The sequence below is a fragment of the Lissotriton vulgaris genome, chromosome 9 (assembly GCF_964263255.1).
Source record: "Lissotriton vulgaris chromosome 9, aLisVul1.2, whole genome shotgun sequence".
Taxonomy (NCBI): Eukaryota; Metazoa; Chordata; class Amphibia; order Caudata; family Salamandridae; genus Lissotriton; species Lissotriton vulgaris.
The window spans coordinates 1,189,506,351-1,189,523,544 of NC_141697.1; positions in this window are offsets into that span (position 1 = coordinate 1,189,506,351).

The following is a 17,194-nucleotide window of genomic DNA, read 5'->3' on the forward strand; positions in this document are numbered from 1 at the left end:
AGGTCTGTGGGCATTAAAGTCCCCTCCAAATATAGTCATATCCATTGGGAAGGCAAGGGTGAACTGTTTCCATGTCAAGCGTGATGGCACTTTCATGCTGAGGGGATTGTAGTGTTTTCCTTCTAGGAACCCTACTATCGCCAAAAAGCAGCCTAAGATTTTATTAACACAGTTAGTCACTGTCTTGGGGAAGGATTTCTGGAGAAGTACGGCCAAAGCTCTGGAGCCCCTCTCGAAACCAGAGTGTCAGACTCTGTCATAGCCAAATCTATGGAAGAAAGTAATGCAGTGCCTATTAGATGGGTATCTTGTGACATTAGGATTGAGGGTTAGAAACATTTGGGGTGTTTCAGTACTGCAGATAATTTTATGCGTTCCAGGAGACCGTTCACATTCAAGGACAATAAGAAGAATATCATTTTCTCCAGGCTGTGGTCAAATATGGGTTGGGGAGCCTGTATGAGGGGGCCCCACCCCAGTAAGTAAATTGCAGATAAGATGCTGTGGCTGTGTTTATGAGCTGTCTGTGCTGTGTATCAAGGCCTAGGGAAAAAATGCTGGCTACAACAAAAAAAAACAAAGGCAAAGCAAGATGATGTCTTTGCCCCAACACCACCAACCCCTCCCTACACATCCTCCCCAGAAACATCTGTTGTCTCAGACATTCACTTCAACAGAACTCATAACCAGAATCAGCCAAAAAGACAACAGGCTTTAGAGTTAAGACCCCTCCAAGTCTAGATCCTGTAGTCATTCTTCCAGCCACACCATATAGGTCCAGGAAAGCCCATAGTAGTCAGAAAGGCTCAGCCCAAGGAGTCTCCATCCGGGTTCTCTTCTTGATTTTGGGCCTTCGACAATGGTGGCCCTGTTGACGAAGGCTCTCTGGGTCAGCTGGTCTCTCAGTTTCTGTATTTGGGACTGCAAGAGGATGTAGGGCGACTCCTGCCACCATAGATTCCAGATGGATATCTGGAGGATTGTTGCGAAGAAGCTGTTTGTGCACTGGAGAGGAGCCCTGGGGATCGGTCCTGATGTGTCCTGGGATCCTGCAGATATGGCCTCACTGTCAGCCTCTCCAATGCCATCTCAGGGGTATCAAAGAATTAGAACTGCTCTTTAAAGAGGGCTTTGAAGCATGCTGGGAATATCAGCATGCAGTGGAGGTTCATGGCTCGAGTTTTTTGCTTGACTTCCTTGAAGGATATGCATTGTTGCTGGACTGCCCGGGAAGGTCATTATTAGAGATGACCCATAGTGGCGGTCTTCTGTGTCTCTCGCTGCTCGGAGGATGTTGTCTCTGTCTCTGTAATTCAATATTCGGGTGATCAGGGGCTTCTAGGGACCTCTGGTGGAGGACGTTGCATCAGGGAATGGTCCTCCTTGTCAATTGCGATACTTTGCACAGGTGATCCTGGGGGCAGCCAGGAAGCAAGCCAGACTGGAGGACCTTCTGACCTTTCGGAGGGCTATAAAAACCTTCTTGTTTTAGCTGTTTCTTAGTTTCTGTTTTTAGCCTGTTGTTGTGTTACGTGCTACCTTGTCTCTGCGCCAGGACGCTCCTTGGCTGGAGTATCTGTGCGCACAATAAATAGTCGTAACATAACATAACATAACTTCCAGGAAGGATTCAGGGAATTTAAACTGTGTCTCATCTGGGAAACCCGCAAAATGTAAGTGATTCCAGCATAGCTTATTTTCTGTGTCTTCTGCTTGAGCTTTGAGGGCAGTGGACATCAGTTTGGAGACCATTGCTTTAAGGGCCGTCCTTTCGTCTTCCAAGGGTCGGGCCCTGCTCTCAGCTTCGGTCACCCTGGATCAACATTACGGAGATCTTGGTGCAGGAGAGACACGTCCAATCTTACCTCTCCTATTTTTGATTCCAATGCTTTCTAGGGGGGCTTGATGGCCTGTAGGATGGTCAACAGCTCTCCCAGTTCCTAGTGGGCTGTGGGGTCCTTGGGGAATCCAGGCGCACCAGAGGAGGGAACTGTGTATCTGCCCATTTTAGTTTGGCCTCGTCCCTTGTCTTTTCCAATAATGCAGGGTACACCTTATTGGCAAGGGTAATGCAATATTTTGGTGGTTCTCAGGGATCCAGGTGATGGAACCCTCTGATATGCAGTATGTCCAAGGTCAATCCGGTGTCTCCTGAGGTTAAGGCAAGGGCGACCAGCTCAGGGATTTTCACGTGTCTCCCCTCAGAGATATGTGGGACTATGTTCCCCAAATCGCACAAGCACTACTGCATTGCGCTGGGTGTACTGATGTCCCGCTACTGGCCCAATTACCCACATTGGAGGTGCTTAGGGGCAGAACAAGCAGCCAGCAGCCTACCTTTGTGTGCTCGCCACTGTTGGCATTCATGTGCGAACATTAATGCTGGCACATTTTTCAGCATGAATGTAAAATTTAATTCTAGCTTTTCATTGTGAAATCCCTCCCTGCAGCTTGGCCACTTATGCCTTCAGTGACAGAGAGGCTTCTGATGCTTGAAGCCTCTTCGCTTTCACTGCCACCTAATTCACCAGCAGCAGATATGTTTTGCTCTTTGGATGTTTTCTAAGGTCCTGGCTACCTGCAAACGGCCACATGGCACACATCCCAATAGTGTGGAATGTAAAATGAGTCTAGCTTCCTCAGGACGTCATCCAAATGGGTCACATAATCAAATATTTTAAAAAAAATAGTCTTTTGCTTCCAAACCGAACTGCTGCATCGATGTACACTGAAGTGTAGACCAAAATTCAGTCCATATATGATGTAAAATAATGACACTCGTGCTCAGAATAGGCACTATGCATTCGGGGGTAGTTATGATTGTAACGGAGATGAATGAATGTGATATATATGTCTATGGAGAGAGTACGTTAAAACGAATGAGTATTGTTGTAAGACATTGAGGGGGTTTATCAAGGAATAACCTGTAAGTATGATCTGAATTAAAGTAGGATTTTGACACAATGTACAAATTTAAAAAACTCACAGAAAGATGAGGATGGACGTTTATGTGCCTCTCAACCTCGCATTTGAGATAGTTTGAGTAACATAATGATGAGTTCAGGCTCTCTGACTCTGGCTCAAGATTGAAGATGTGTAGTTAAATACAGGCGTAAGATACTTGATTTAACAATTGTAGGGATAAGGCTGATATTTTTACTTCCTGTATATGCTTCATCCTAAACACAACTGGCTTATTGGGAACCAAACTTATGAACAATTGAGACAAATTGTCTTTGCGAGCTCCAAAGAAATACTTACGGTTGACCATAAACTACATACTACAAACTGGTGCCGGGCGAACCACGCATACTGTGCTCTCAATTTTTGTTTAATATAATTCTCCTTTTTGGCGCCCCACTTGGCATGCTAGGGGACCACATGGTTCATCTACATGGGCGGGCCGAACCTGGTAATATCACATGTATATCTGTTTATTGCGCTAGCTTACTACTGTTTTCTTTCGATCAACAACTATATCTTACTCACATAGATCTATTTATACTATATCTTGCCTTCTACTTATAACTTGTAAAGCGCTCTGATACTCGCAAGAGTCTTGTTCGCGCTATATAAAACCTTCAAAATAAAATAAAATAAATAAGATAAATTACATTTTCAGGCTATAAATTCCCGGTGTGGGCAGCTCCCTGCTCCCCTCGCTGCGACAGAGGGCAGAGTAGAGCTGGCTGAGTGTGGAGTAGGCCGGCGTGACGCGTCACGTGGTCAAGCACGCGCACTGGCAGATTCCTATCAGTGGCGCGAGGCTCCGGGGACAGTGGCCGCCGAACGGGTTAAAAACTCATCTCCATAATGAACTGGTCCAGGGGAAACGAGAGACAATTCAGAGGCGCGGGAGGGAGGACGCCTCGGGTTCGCAGGGATGCTGCGCGCAGACAGGTGCAATTTGTTCAGTCTGGGGCCGTGATCCCCACGGATGCCCGCCGATGAGGTGGAGGGGGGCCGGGGCACGCGCTGAGATCAGAAGCAATGCGTGTATTCAAGCTTTCCAGGGCCCTGGAGCGACCTGCGGTGGGCAGAAGCACGGGCCGCATTACAGTGCATTAACAGGTGTAATAGAAGCCAAGCGGGCATTAACAAGGCCTCTTACACCCCCGCGGAGCTCGGCTAAGGGGCTCAGAAGACCGGGAATGGGGGGTTCAGATGAAATGGTGATCAAATAATTCTCCTTTGTTGGGCCAGACTCCTGCAAGGCCGGTGCCCTGAATGACTTCAGACCGGTTGGACTGTAGATTGGCAGAGGCTGGGCTGTAAGGAGGACCTGGCTGCATCACAGTATGGAAGCAATTTCAGAAATGGAAATCCCTGTGAGAGGGGATCCAGACTCGATGTGGAGACGCGTGTGTCCGTCAAAACTATACGAGAGCAGGAAGGAGTGAAACCCTACTACAGGAGGCCTGAGGGGAGGAGTGGGTGAGACACTGCCTACATGATAGTAGGGCAGAACGATGCTCCGTTCACGTCAATAGGATACTAGGAAGGAGTGAGACTCCAATAAAGGGCACCTGAGCACAGGAGTGGGTGAGACACCATCTACATGATAGTAGGGAAGATGTATGTTCCATTCAGTCAGTAGGATAGTAGGGAGGAGTGAGACTCCAAAACAGGGCACTTGAGGGTAGGAGTGGGTGAGACACTGCCTACACAATAGTAGGCAAGATGTATGTTCCATTCTTGCCATTAGGATAGTAGGAAGGAGTGAAACTCCAATAAAGGGCACTTGAGCATAGGAGTGGATGAGACACCGCCTACACGATAGTAGGGAAGAGCAATGCTCCATAAACGTAAATAGAATAGTAGGGAAGAGTGAGACTCCAAAATAGAGCACTAGAGCGTAGGAGTGGATGAGATACTGCCTACATGATAGTAGGGAAGAACTATTCTCCGTCTGTCAATAGAATAGTAGAGAGGAGTGAGACTCCAATAAAGGGCATTTGACCTTAGGAGTGGGTAAGACACCGCCTACATGATAGTAGGGAAGAACGATGCTCCATAAACGTAAATAGAATAGTAGGGAAGAGTGAGACTCCAAAATAGAGCACTAGAGCGTAGGAGTGGATGAGATACTGCCTACATGATAGTAGGGAAGAACTATTCTCCGTCTGTCAATAGAATAGTAGAGAGGAGTGAGACTCCAATAAAGGGCATTTGACCTTAGGAGTGGGTAAGACACCGCCTACATGATAGTAGGGAAGAACGATGCTCCATAAACGTAAATAGAATAGTAGGGAAGAGTGAGACTCCAAAATAGAGCACTAGAGCGTAGGAGTGGATGAGATACTGCCTACATGATAGTAGGGAAGAACTATTCTCCGTCTGTCAATAGAATAGTAGAGAGGAGTGAGACTCCAATAAAGGGCATTTGACCTTAGGAGTGGGTAAGACACCGCCTACATGATAGTAGGGAAGAACGATGCTCCCTTCACGTCATTACAACAGTAGAAAGTGAAACTTTATTAAATGGCTCTTGAGTGTAGGAGAGGGCGAGGCTCCAACCCGATAGTAGGGAAGCATGAGGCTTCATTCATATCACCTCAATTGTAGGAAGGAGTGAGACTCCACTAAAGGGTGCTTGAGTGTAGGAGTGAGTGAGACTTCAGCCTGGTAGTATGGAGTATTAATTGATGTTACTTAGCATACCGTTACTCCGCAGGAATTTACTTCGAAGTTTTTATTTCGCAAATACCACTACTACACATGATTTTAGTTCACCTCGCAAATATATACAAATACATAAAAAAAATGCTTATACTTCGCAGTTAATTATTTCGCATACCGTTACAACTCGTTATTGGTACTTTAAAACAAAAATGTATCTTAATAGTAACTCATCCCCTGGCACGCACCCTGAATCCTAACAATACCCCCTATACCCCAAAACCCTATCTCACCCTGACCCCTGAAATATCCCAGCACGCCAAAACCTAAACAGACCCTTAACCCCAAAAATAACCCAGCACCCCAAAAACCTTAACGCACCCTGAACCTTGCAAATACCCCATGCACCTCAAAACCCTAACCCACCCTGACCCCTAAAAATACCCCAGTACACCAAAACCTAAACGCACCCCGAACTCCAAAAATACCCCAGCACACCAAAACCGTAAACACATCCTGAACCCTAAAAATATCCCCTACACCCCAAAACCCTATCACTTAAAAATATCCCAGCACTCCAAAACCCAAACGCACCCTGAACCACCAAAGTACCCCAGCACCCCAAAACCTTAAACGCACCCTGAACCCTAAATATACCCCACACACCCCAAAACCTAATCACACCCTGACCCCTAAAAATACCCCAGCACCCCAAAATTCAAACACAACCTGAACCCCAAAAATACCCCAGCATCCCAAAACCTTAAATGCACCCTGAACCCTAAAAATACCCCCTACACCCCAAAACCCTAACCCACCCTGACCCCTAAAAATATCTCAGCACCCTAAAACCTTAAACGCACCCTAAACCCATTAACAGAATTAATACTCGGGTATATTTTGGGAGTACCGTTTTGCACTAAATATTTTCAGCTTTCATTTGCACAGTAACTCCATTATGCGTAGTAAGTGCATGCTAAGTAATGGAACATGCGTAGTAAATGCATGCTAAGTAATGGCATCTGCGAACTAAAACATGTGTAGTAATGGTAATACAAAGTAATGACCGTGTAGTAAAAGTAGAATACCAGTAGGGAGGCACGACAATCCATTCAAGTCAATCTGATATTAGGAAGGAGCGAGACTCCAACCTATATACTGGGTACTAGAGTGAAGGAGCAAGAAGAGGTTATAACTTGATAGCAGAGCAGTTGCGGCTGGTGCTGGTAAGAGCAGTGGAGCGTTCGGTGGGGCTGTGGCGGGACAAAGGAGAGGGGGTGAAGTCAACGGACGACATCGAGGGAAAAAAAAAAGAAAAACACCTTGTGCTCTCCGCATAACAGACTCGGCGATACGGCAAATGGTTTTCTTTTTTTTTTTATTTTATTTTCCCTCTCCGTCTGTCGACTTCACCCCACCCCAAAGCTCTTACCAGCACGAGTCACGACTATTGTAGAGAAGTGTTAGGTGCCACTCAGGTCTATATGAAAGTAGGAAAGAGTGAGGCGCTAAAATACCGTACTTGAGCATAGCAATTGTTGAGACTCCAGCCAAGTGTAATTGATAGTAGTCAGCACTGAGGCTCCTTTCACATCTTTACAATAGTCAGAAGGAGTCAGTCTCCACTACAACAAATTTAAGTGAAGGAAATAGGTCCTAAGTGCTTCCATGCTAGACAAAGTTATCAATGGTTTGAAAATTCTGTTTTCAATAGGACCTGTTTAATGAGTATGGTATTATTTCTTAAGAATCCTATTTTTTTAATGCCACTGAAATCCTTCTTATATCAATGTATATCAATAGACCTGATTCTCAAACTGTACTTTGGAGTATGTTTTGGAATGCAACAGTGCTATTTACAAACTATGTGTGGAATTTACGCCTCTGCATTACCTATACTTATGTGTGCAGAGTTGTTCACCCGAATACGGAGTCTACACACACACACACATATTTATATGTTTAGTCATAAATGTAGGTGGATCTGGAAGCAATGGGTGGAAAAATTAGCAGACCTACTACTACAAAAGGGGATAGGATTTGGGATGATTAAAGGGGGTTTAGAAAGAGTCAGAGAGGAGTTTAGGAACAGATGTCACCCACCCACACAAGAGTAAGCCAATTATTTGCACAGGGGTGGAGGCTGGTAACTTAAACTTTTGAAGTAAAGTTACACTTGGAATTTGTGAATATCAAAAAGTAGTACATTTACACCAAAGTGTAAATTACTCTGAAGATTAAGGGCCTGATTATGATGGCAGTAAACCCGCCTGCGAGTGGTGGGCTCACCACCATCATATGGCCAAATTCTGTGGTTCCGTGGTTCGCGAACAGAGTTTGATGGTTCCGAACCCGTTCACTAAAGATCGTCGGAAATGGACGATTTTGGTGTCAGCAGACCGCGAATGGCGAGTGTAGCGTGTCTGAGTGTTTTCGTATGAATCGATATAGGAGAACACTCTCAATTCGAGGATTTAGTTTGAACCTTCGGGTTCCATTTTGTATATGGCAGCCATTTTGTGTGGTTGCCCTAACATTGGCCCGATGAGTGTGGCCGAACGAGTCCTTGAGACACGTACGCCTTAGCTGACTTCTGGGTGACCTGGCCGAACTGACTCTTTGCCCGAGGCTGACCTCGCTGAGCCAGTTCTTTGTTCAGCAGCTGGTCTGATAAAGATCAAAGAGCAGGACGTGCCCGAGTTTATGGTACACTGCTCCCACCTTTCTATCTCCTTTCCAATCTGTTTCTGCCTTTCCTTTACAACATAATCATTGATTTGGGTTGAAGGCTTTATGATGAGTTTGTCCGGCCTGATCGAACAGGAAACTTGGGAATGTGCGTGGTCATTTCTGGTGGGCTGGACAACGGAAAGTGGGATTGTCTGGGTTCGTCGTCATTCGCTACTTTTGAAATGTTACATTGTCATTGGTCAGTTTGTATGCACCGAATGTAAATTTGAAATGTTGCCTGAGGCTTGATTTTTGGCATAAAAGACCATGCTCCGCTTACTGAATTTGTGCAGTCTCTGACGAACCACTCGTGTGTGCTTCGTAGATCTCTGTTCCTGGTTGCAGCCAATAAACTTTGGTCTTTGACGTCATCAAGAAGTATCCCGTGTCTCTGTTTACCAAGACAGGGGAACTCAAAGGTTTCAGGCGTTCTCCCTGCGCCGCTGGGTTCTAAAAACCCAGTCCTTCAGTTGGCGCCCAACGTTGGGCGACTTCAGCGGTACCAGTCCAAGCCAGAGGTTCGTGAGAAGCTTCGTGTGAAAATTCTGGAGGAAGGCCAGCCACTTCATCGACCCCTGCATGTCGTCGTGGTCCGAAAGTCTTTGCTGCGAGGTTTCCCGCTTTCCGACGGCTACGAAGGACTGCTGCCCTGACTGTCGCCCAGTTTTGGAGCCTTAGACGTTTGTAGAGCGAGACGATTGACGGGTCTTCTGGTGACGCCATCGATATTTCAGTTAAGTATAAGCGGAGCGTCTCCTAGTCCTTAGTTTGTTTTGTATCCTTTAGTGGATAGCTTTGATTTGGTACCTGCAGGCCCCAAAGCCAAGGGATTCGTGTATTCACGAGACTGTCATTTTTAGACTTTCCTTGTTGTTTGAAGCTGAACTAGTGAGCAAGATGCCTGGTTTTAGCAGTTTTAGAAAGTTGTTCAGTTGTGGTATATCGAGGGATTCCCGGTTACAGGATTTATGTCCGGTTCCTCCGATCGGAACTCCTACATACGAATTGTATGTGAAACATGGTGTGGGCCCTATTAGCTACAATGAGATCTGAGTAAAATATACAAAGAGTGTCCTACAGTGGCCCCGTTACGGTAGTTTTGAAACTGAAATACTAGATAACCTCAAGGTGAAATTGTTTAAGAAGAAAGCCCGGCCGGCGATGTTTGACTCTTTCCGCATATGGCGCAAAGAAGCCAAACAGAAAGAAATAAAATTAGCAAAAAAGAATAAGCGAGAACGAGGTATGTCAATGGTGCAAGCTGCCATTGCGTATAGAGATAATGAGGAGGAACAAGAAAGTGAACAAATGCTTAGAGTGAGGAAGTTAGCGGTAGACAGATGCTACCCAGTCTTGCCGTCTAAAGAGCAGAAAGATGAGAAAGATCTTGTGAAAGATCCTTTAATGTCGCATCTGTTAAATTCACTGCCGCCTTATGCGCAGAATGCTACGGCACCACCGCCACCAGTGGTGGCTGTGCAATTGCCGGTTGTTTTGCCTCCTGTAATTCCTCCACAGCCAGCTCTTCCGTTGGCAACTGTTCCTTTGGCGCAGCCTCCTCAGGGGCCGCCACCTTTGCTTTCCTCTCCGACTGTTACTTTTATGCCTGTCCCTAATACTTCTTCAGTTCCGCCTTTGGATTCTTTTACTACTGTTTCGTCTTCCCTTATTCTTCCGACTACTCCTTCTCCTAGAGAGCGGATGACTGCTGCCTTTTCTGGTTTTCTGACTCCTTGGTTGGGACAATTGGGTATGTCTCCAGTGAGTGAACGTAGACAGTCGCGTAGTCAGTTGCCTGATACTGATGAACGTATGGTTTTGGATCACATGGCATGAAGATGGGTTACGTATACGTCCCAGTATGATCTTGAGGGTATCATGGATGTTTTCCGGCAATGGGAAGCACCTAAGCAACGGTATGTTTTCGAGACCATGTGTGCGTTCCTTCATGATCAATGGATGGACGAGGTGGGTTAAAGTCCTGAAGAGTTGTTTCAATTGCGTTCTGAGTTTGGGAAGGGAACCATTGTGAGTTTCCCCGACATCGAGAGAGCGGTGTAGACGTTATTGTCATTTCGACATGATGCTCCTTCTGAACGACTGTATTGAGCCCGATTCGTTAGTTGCGAGGAAAGCACGTCAGTATCCGATGCGAGAGGTTCCTCCGGTTTGGAGACCCGCTGATGCAAATGCTAATCCACCTGTTGTTGCGCACTTCCAGAGAGTGTGTGGGTACATGTTCCTTGGAAGCGTGCTGAAGTTCTAGCACTTAAGCAGACTTTGCCTGATCCACGGAAAAATCCTGCGGGATATTATAAAGAGCTTACGCAAACTGTGAGTTCGTGCATTATGAATTTGGCAGACATAGATATGTTGTTTGGGAATGTTGTTCCACAGCCCATCTAGAATGTCATTCGACATACGGATCATGATAATGAATTGGGTGATTCGTGGGCGAATCTTGTTGCTGCCAACGATAGACAAGTTGGAGGTGCTAAGCCTGAAAATATCATTACAGAACTTCCTGGTAGGATTATTACTTTCATGAAGACTTTGATGCCCGAAGTACGTGTTAATTGGGACAAGTTGTCTGCATGTAAGCAGAAGAAAGATGAGACTGTGTCAGATTTTTTCACGCGTTTTGAAGAAACTTTTGTTGATCATAGTGGGCAGGATATGGCTACCGAAGGTGGCCAGAGATTGTTCGTCGACAAGTTTGTACACAATCTTCTTCCTGTGTTGTGCACTAAATTGAAGGATTCTGAGAGTGCTTGGCCTGTTTCTACATCAGCGCAGATTTTAGCTACGGCTCAGTATTATGAGAATAGACGTAAGGATGAGTTAGAGAAAGCAGATAAGAAGACTAAGGAATTGAAGACTAAAGTTCTTCTACAACAAGCTTATCCACCCCGTGTTAATAATCAGCGTGACTATCAGCAGCCTCAACAGTATTCGAGGAACTCGCAAAGAGACGAGCCTCCTCAACAGCGTTTCCCATATGGTCCTAATCAGTGTGCGTATTGTAAAGAAGAGGGTCAGTATAAGAATAGTTGTCCGGTTTTACTACAGCGAGGAAATAGTGCTTCTGGTGTACGATGTAGAGGTGCTCAGCAAGCGCCTAGAGGTAGAGGTCGCGGACAGAATGTGCGTCCTTTGCCTCCGCAGAATTCGATGAAAAGTTTTGATCAGCAGCAGAATTCGTCTGGTAGGACAGCACAGTACTACGTAGATGATTACTACGTTGAAGGCAATGAAGCACATGGTAATGATTGTTAGGACAGCCATGGACAAAGAGAGGGAGTTGTTTCAGTTCCAGTAGATCAGAAGGGACCTTATGTTGAAGTGATTGCATCAGGTGTGCCAGAGCCTTTTCTGCTAGACACTAGTGCTACGAAGAGTTCTATTATGCATTCTAAACTCCCTGGTGCACCTTTGTCTGGCTTTAATAATGTTTCTGTAGGTTTTTCTGGCGCCCCTGTTACGAATCCGATTTCTGCTCCATTGCCCCTTTCTGTTGGTCCTCGTAGGTTTGAAGCACCCCTTCTTTTGACTACAGGTTGTAATGAGAATTTGTTGGGATTGGACCTGTTAAAGAGATTGTGTGTGACTTTGTATTGTTCTCCGGCGGGAGTACATCTTACTTTGGGTGAGAATGTGATCTCTCCGATGTATATATCGAAAGATTGTCTTCCATCGGAATTGTCTTTGTTACCGGATTCACTGTGGGCTACGGGTCCAAATGATGTGGGCCTGTTGGATATTCCCCCATATGTTGTGACACTGAAGGCGAATGCTAAGTTACCGCGCATTCCGCAATATCGTATTTCGAGTGAAAGTGAGCGTGCACTTTTAGCGATCATTTATGATTTGATCGACAAGGGTGTTATCGAAGAGACGCGAGGTAATGTGTGCAACAGTCCTGTTTTGCCTGTTTTAAAAAGAACTAATCCTTCACTGCCTTCTGTATATAGATTTGTCATCGATCTTCGTGAAGTGAACAAGATTGTGGTTCCACAATTTCCTGTTGTTCCTGACATTACTGCGTTATTGACTTTGATTCCGGCTTCTGCTACGTGGTTTTCGGTGATCGACTTGAAGAATGCTTTCTTCAGCATCCCGATTGCCATGGAGAGTAGAGATATCTTTGGATTCTCTTTAGGAGGATGCAGTTTCCGCTTTAAGCTCGCTCCTCAAGGCTACTGTGAGAGTCCATCGATTTACAGTCAAGCTTTGAAGACACAACTTGATCTGTTGATTTTACCTGAAGGTGCAGCTCTTATTCAATACGTTGATGATTTGTTGGTAGCTGCCGATACTGAGGAGATTTGTAAGGATGCTACTTTGTCATTGTTACGTCACTTGTCTGATTGTCATCACAAAGTTTCTCTCTCGAAACTGCAATTTTGTCGACAAGAAGTTACCTACCAACTGACCCCAGAAAGAATTCAGGCTATCGTGAAAATGAGTGTTCCTACGACACAGAGAGAAGTACGTGCGTTTTTGGGTATTACGTCGTGCTGTAGACAGTGGATCCCCAATTTTTCACTCTTAGCGAAGCCTTTGATAGCTCTTACTGTTAAGGATACCCCAGATCCTATTCCTTGGACTGATGAATGTCAGACGAGTTTTTCTGAATTACGTGATGCGTTGTGTTCGGCTCCTGTGTTGGGTACTCCCGATTACAGTAAGCCTTTCACATTGTATGTCCACGAGAGAGAGGGATGTGCATTGTCAGTTTTGACTCAGCAGTTTGGCGATAAGCAACGCCCATGTGCGTACTTTTCGTCGACTTTAGATCCTGTAGCTAGAGCGTTGCCGAGTTGCTTGAGAGCCACAGCGGCAGCGGCTGTTTCAATTCGACAATCTGCTGGTTTGGTTATGGATAACACGTTAGTGGTGATGGTCTCACATGCAGTGGATACCTTGTTGAATCGTACCAAGACACAGCACTTAACTAGTGCTCGGTTGTCAGGGTATGAGCTCGCACTGTTAGCGAGTCATGTGCACATCAAAAGGTGTAATACCTTAAACCCAGCTACATTGTTGCCAATTTCGTTTGAGACGATGAGGATAGTGAGGAACAGCATGATTGTTTTCTGAGAACAGAAGAATAAACGAAAGGGAGAGTGGATCTCCGGGATACTCCTCTTCCTGACTGTGATGATGCTTTGTGGATTGATGGTTCGTGCTTTAAGTTGCCGAATGGTGATACGACTGCAGCATATGCTGTGACGACTTTGCATACGGTTGTTGAAGCTGCACGTATCCCACATAACTCCGCACAAGCGGCTGAATTGATTGCACTTACGAGAGCGTGTGTGTTGGCGAAAGGAAAACGTGTGAATGTGTACACGGATAGTCAGTATGCATTTGGCGTGGCTCATAGCTTTGGACGTTTGTGGCGTGAACGTGGATTTTTGACATCGCATGGGACTAAGATCCAGCATGGGCAACTGGTGAATGAACTTCTTGAATCTCTTATGTTACCATTACAAGTAGCGATTGTGAAATGCAGTGCCCATAAAAAGGTTACGGATGATGTTGGTCGTGGTAATGCGTTTGCGGATGATGTTGCGAAAGAAACGGCTAGAAACACGATGAGTCAATGTATGTTGTGAGTCCAGCGAGATGGGTCCCAGAGAAGAGTATGTGTGAAGATACCATTGAGAGCGTGAAATCTATACAGGGTGAGGCCACAGAGAAAGAGCTGAATGAACGGAGAGAAACTAAGGGTAGATTGGATTCGAATGGTTGTTGGACTGATTTGTCTGAGCATCAGCGATGGTTGTTGCCTAACGCGTATGTGCTTCCAGTTGTTACAATGGCTCACGGAACGGCACATATTAGTGTGAAAGGGATTTGCAAGCTGTTGGCTCCTGTTTGGCAGAATGTGGAAATTCCCAAATGCGCAGAGGACTTGGTCAAGAATTGTATGGTGTGTTTGATGCATAATCCTGGTAAGGGAACTCCGACACCAGCTGGTCATTTTGCTCCTCCTACGTATCCGTTCTACAATGGCACTCTTAAGTTAAAATTGGCCAAAATTCAAGCAAGCACTGGTTTGTAATGGCCAGATGCTTTGCCATTAGCACTTCTGTCTACAAGAATGACTGTGCATTCACGAATGGGTTTGAGTCCGTATGAGGTTGTGTTTGGTCGCCCAGCAAATATTTGGGGCGTACCAAGACCAACGAGGTTCAGAGACCTCGAGTATCCTGTGTTGCTCGACTATTTGCGTGAACTGACAACTAAAATGAGTGTTTTACGCCAACAGGTGCATGACAGCCTTCCACAAGCTTCAGAGGATCCAGGGCACTCCATCGAACCTGGCTCCTGGGTATTTGTACGCAACTTTCAGCGGACCAAGAACGAACAGCCCCATTGGACGGGGCCCTATCAAGTACTCTTGTCCACGAGATCTGCGGTCCGAGTGCAAGGCAAACGAAACTGGATCCATGGATCACACACCAAAAGGGCACCTCTGCCCTTGCCGTACGATAAGTGGGTCCAGGAGGGACTTGCAGACTCTGAGAGTTACGGACAAATAAATAAAGACTAATAAAGTTTAATGATATTTTTTTGTTTGCAGGTTAACTCTCCACCAAGGATCTACTCATTTTTGTTTTTCTTGAACCGCCATCCGGTTCTTGCTGCTAGGGTCGCGGTTGTTCCAGTCTTGGGAGTGCAAGCCTGAGACACTAGGTCGAGGGTTCTGTTGGCTCAAGGCAGTTTTCCTGGGTTAGCAGAGGCACTTCTAAGCAGAATCAACCTACCACCGCGATCAGCACCTTTTGTTTAGGATGGATTTCTTTGAGTTGGAGAGACCTGTACAGACATTGACTTTTAGAAAACGAATATGTAAAATAATATCGAAGAAAAGTTTTTTGATACCATGTTTATTTCTACTATTGAGCCTTATGATATTTATAACTGGCTATGTAACATTTGCTTTTAAAATGACGTTTAATTCCACTGTGCAACCTACACCTTCACCTACTATTTCTTCTTCTCATTCTTTTCACCCTTTGCCTGAGCATGAGGTAGTCAGACGATTGGAATTCGCTAACAATTCTTTCCTCCAACTTCTGCACCAACACCAGTTAGTGATGAATACGACAAACTGTTGGATTTGTGGTTTGATGCCTCATACAACCGATAAGGGTATCCCTTATTTAGTTTTGCCCTTTAGTTTTAGTGGTTCGATTTGGGCTTACCGAACGATGTTTATCTATGCCCATAGTGTCTACCCCCAACGTTCATTGAAAGACAACCCAAAGAATAGTGCTATAGTTAAAGGCATTGTAGACATGATTAGAGGGATTAGCTCGTATGAGACTATTCCAAAAGATGAGACACTAGCCTACATTGGGTCAAGTCAAGTCAAGTCGATATTTATATAGCGCGCTACATAGCCATAGGGTCTCAAGGCGCTTGAGGAAGGGTGGAGAATTACTTGTCGAATATCCAAGTTTTAAGTTGTTTTCTGAATGCTAGGTGGTTCTGAGTAAGGCGAAGGTGAGTGGGAAGTGAGTTCCAGGTTTTAGCTGCCAGGTAGGAGAAGGATCTGCCTCCCATGGTGGTTTTGCTGATGCGAGGTACATTGGCAAGGGCTTGGTTGGAGGATCATAGCTGACGGGAGGGGGTGTAGAAGGACATTCGTGTGTTGAGGCATTCGGGTCCAAGTTCGTAAAGTGCTTTGTGTGCGTGGGTTAGGAGGCGGAAAGTAATCCTCTTATTTATGGGGAGCCAGTGGAGGTTTTTCAGGTGACCAGAGATGTGTTCTTTACGCGGGATGTCTAGTATGAGCCTGGCTGAAGCGTTCTGGATGCGTTGGAGTTTTTTCTGGAGTTTTGCGGTGGTACCGGCGTATAGGGTGTTTCCGTAGTCCAGGCGGCTCGTGACCAGTGCGTGGGTGACCATTTTTCTGGTTTCGGTGGGGATCCAGCGAAATGTTTTTCTGAGCATGCGAAGGATGTTGAAGCAAGATGATGAGACGGCGTTGACTTAGAGAGTGAGGAGTCCAGGATGACGCCCAGGTTCCGTGCGTGGTCCGTCGGGATGGGTGCTTTTCCAAGGGCCTCTGGCCACCAAGAGTCATCCCAGGCGGAGGGGGAGGTGCCTAAGATGAGGACTTCTGTTTTATCTGAGTTCAGTTTCAGCCGGCTATGCTTCATCCACTCGGCTACTTCTTTCATTCCTTCGTGTAAGTTGGTTTTGGCGGTGTTAGGGTCTTTGGTGAGTGAGAGGATCAGTTGAGTGTCGTCAGCGTAGGAGATGATGTTGAGGTTGTGTTGGCGAGCGATGGCCGCAAGGGGGCTCATGTATACGTTGAAGAGGGTGGGGCTGAGTGACGATCCTTGTGGCACGCCGCAGATGACTTCAGAGGCCTCTGACTTGAATGGTGGGAGGCGGACTCTCTGTGCTCTTCCGGTGAGGAACGAGGTGATCCATTCCAGTGCTTTTCCATTGATTTCGACGTTTCTGAGGCACTGTAGAAGGGTGCTATGACAGACTGTGTCGAAGGCAGCGGAGAGGTCGAGGAGGATGAGGGCGACTGTGTCTCCATTGTCCAGTAGAGTTCGAATGTCGTCTGTTGCTGCGATAAGTGCGGTCTCAGTGCTGTGTTTGGCTCAGAAGCCGGCGCTGTAGAAGGGTGCTATGACAGACTGTGTCGAAGGCAGCGGAGAGGTCGAGGAGGATGAGGGCGACTGTGTCTCCATTGTCCAGTAGAGTTCGAATGTCGTCTGTTGCTGCGATAAGTGCGGTCTCAGTGCTGTGTTTGGCTCGGAAGCCGGACTGTGAGAGGTCGAGGGATTTGTTGGATTCGAGGAAGGTGGCTAGCTGA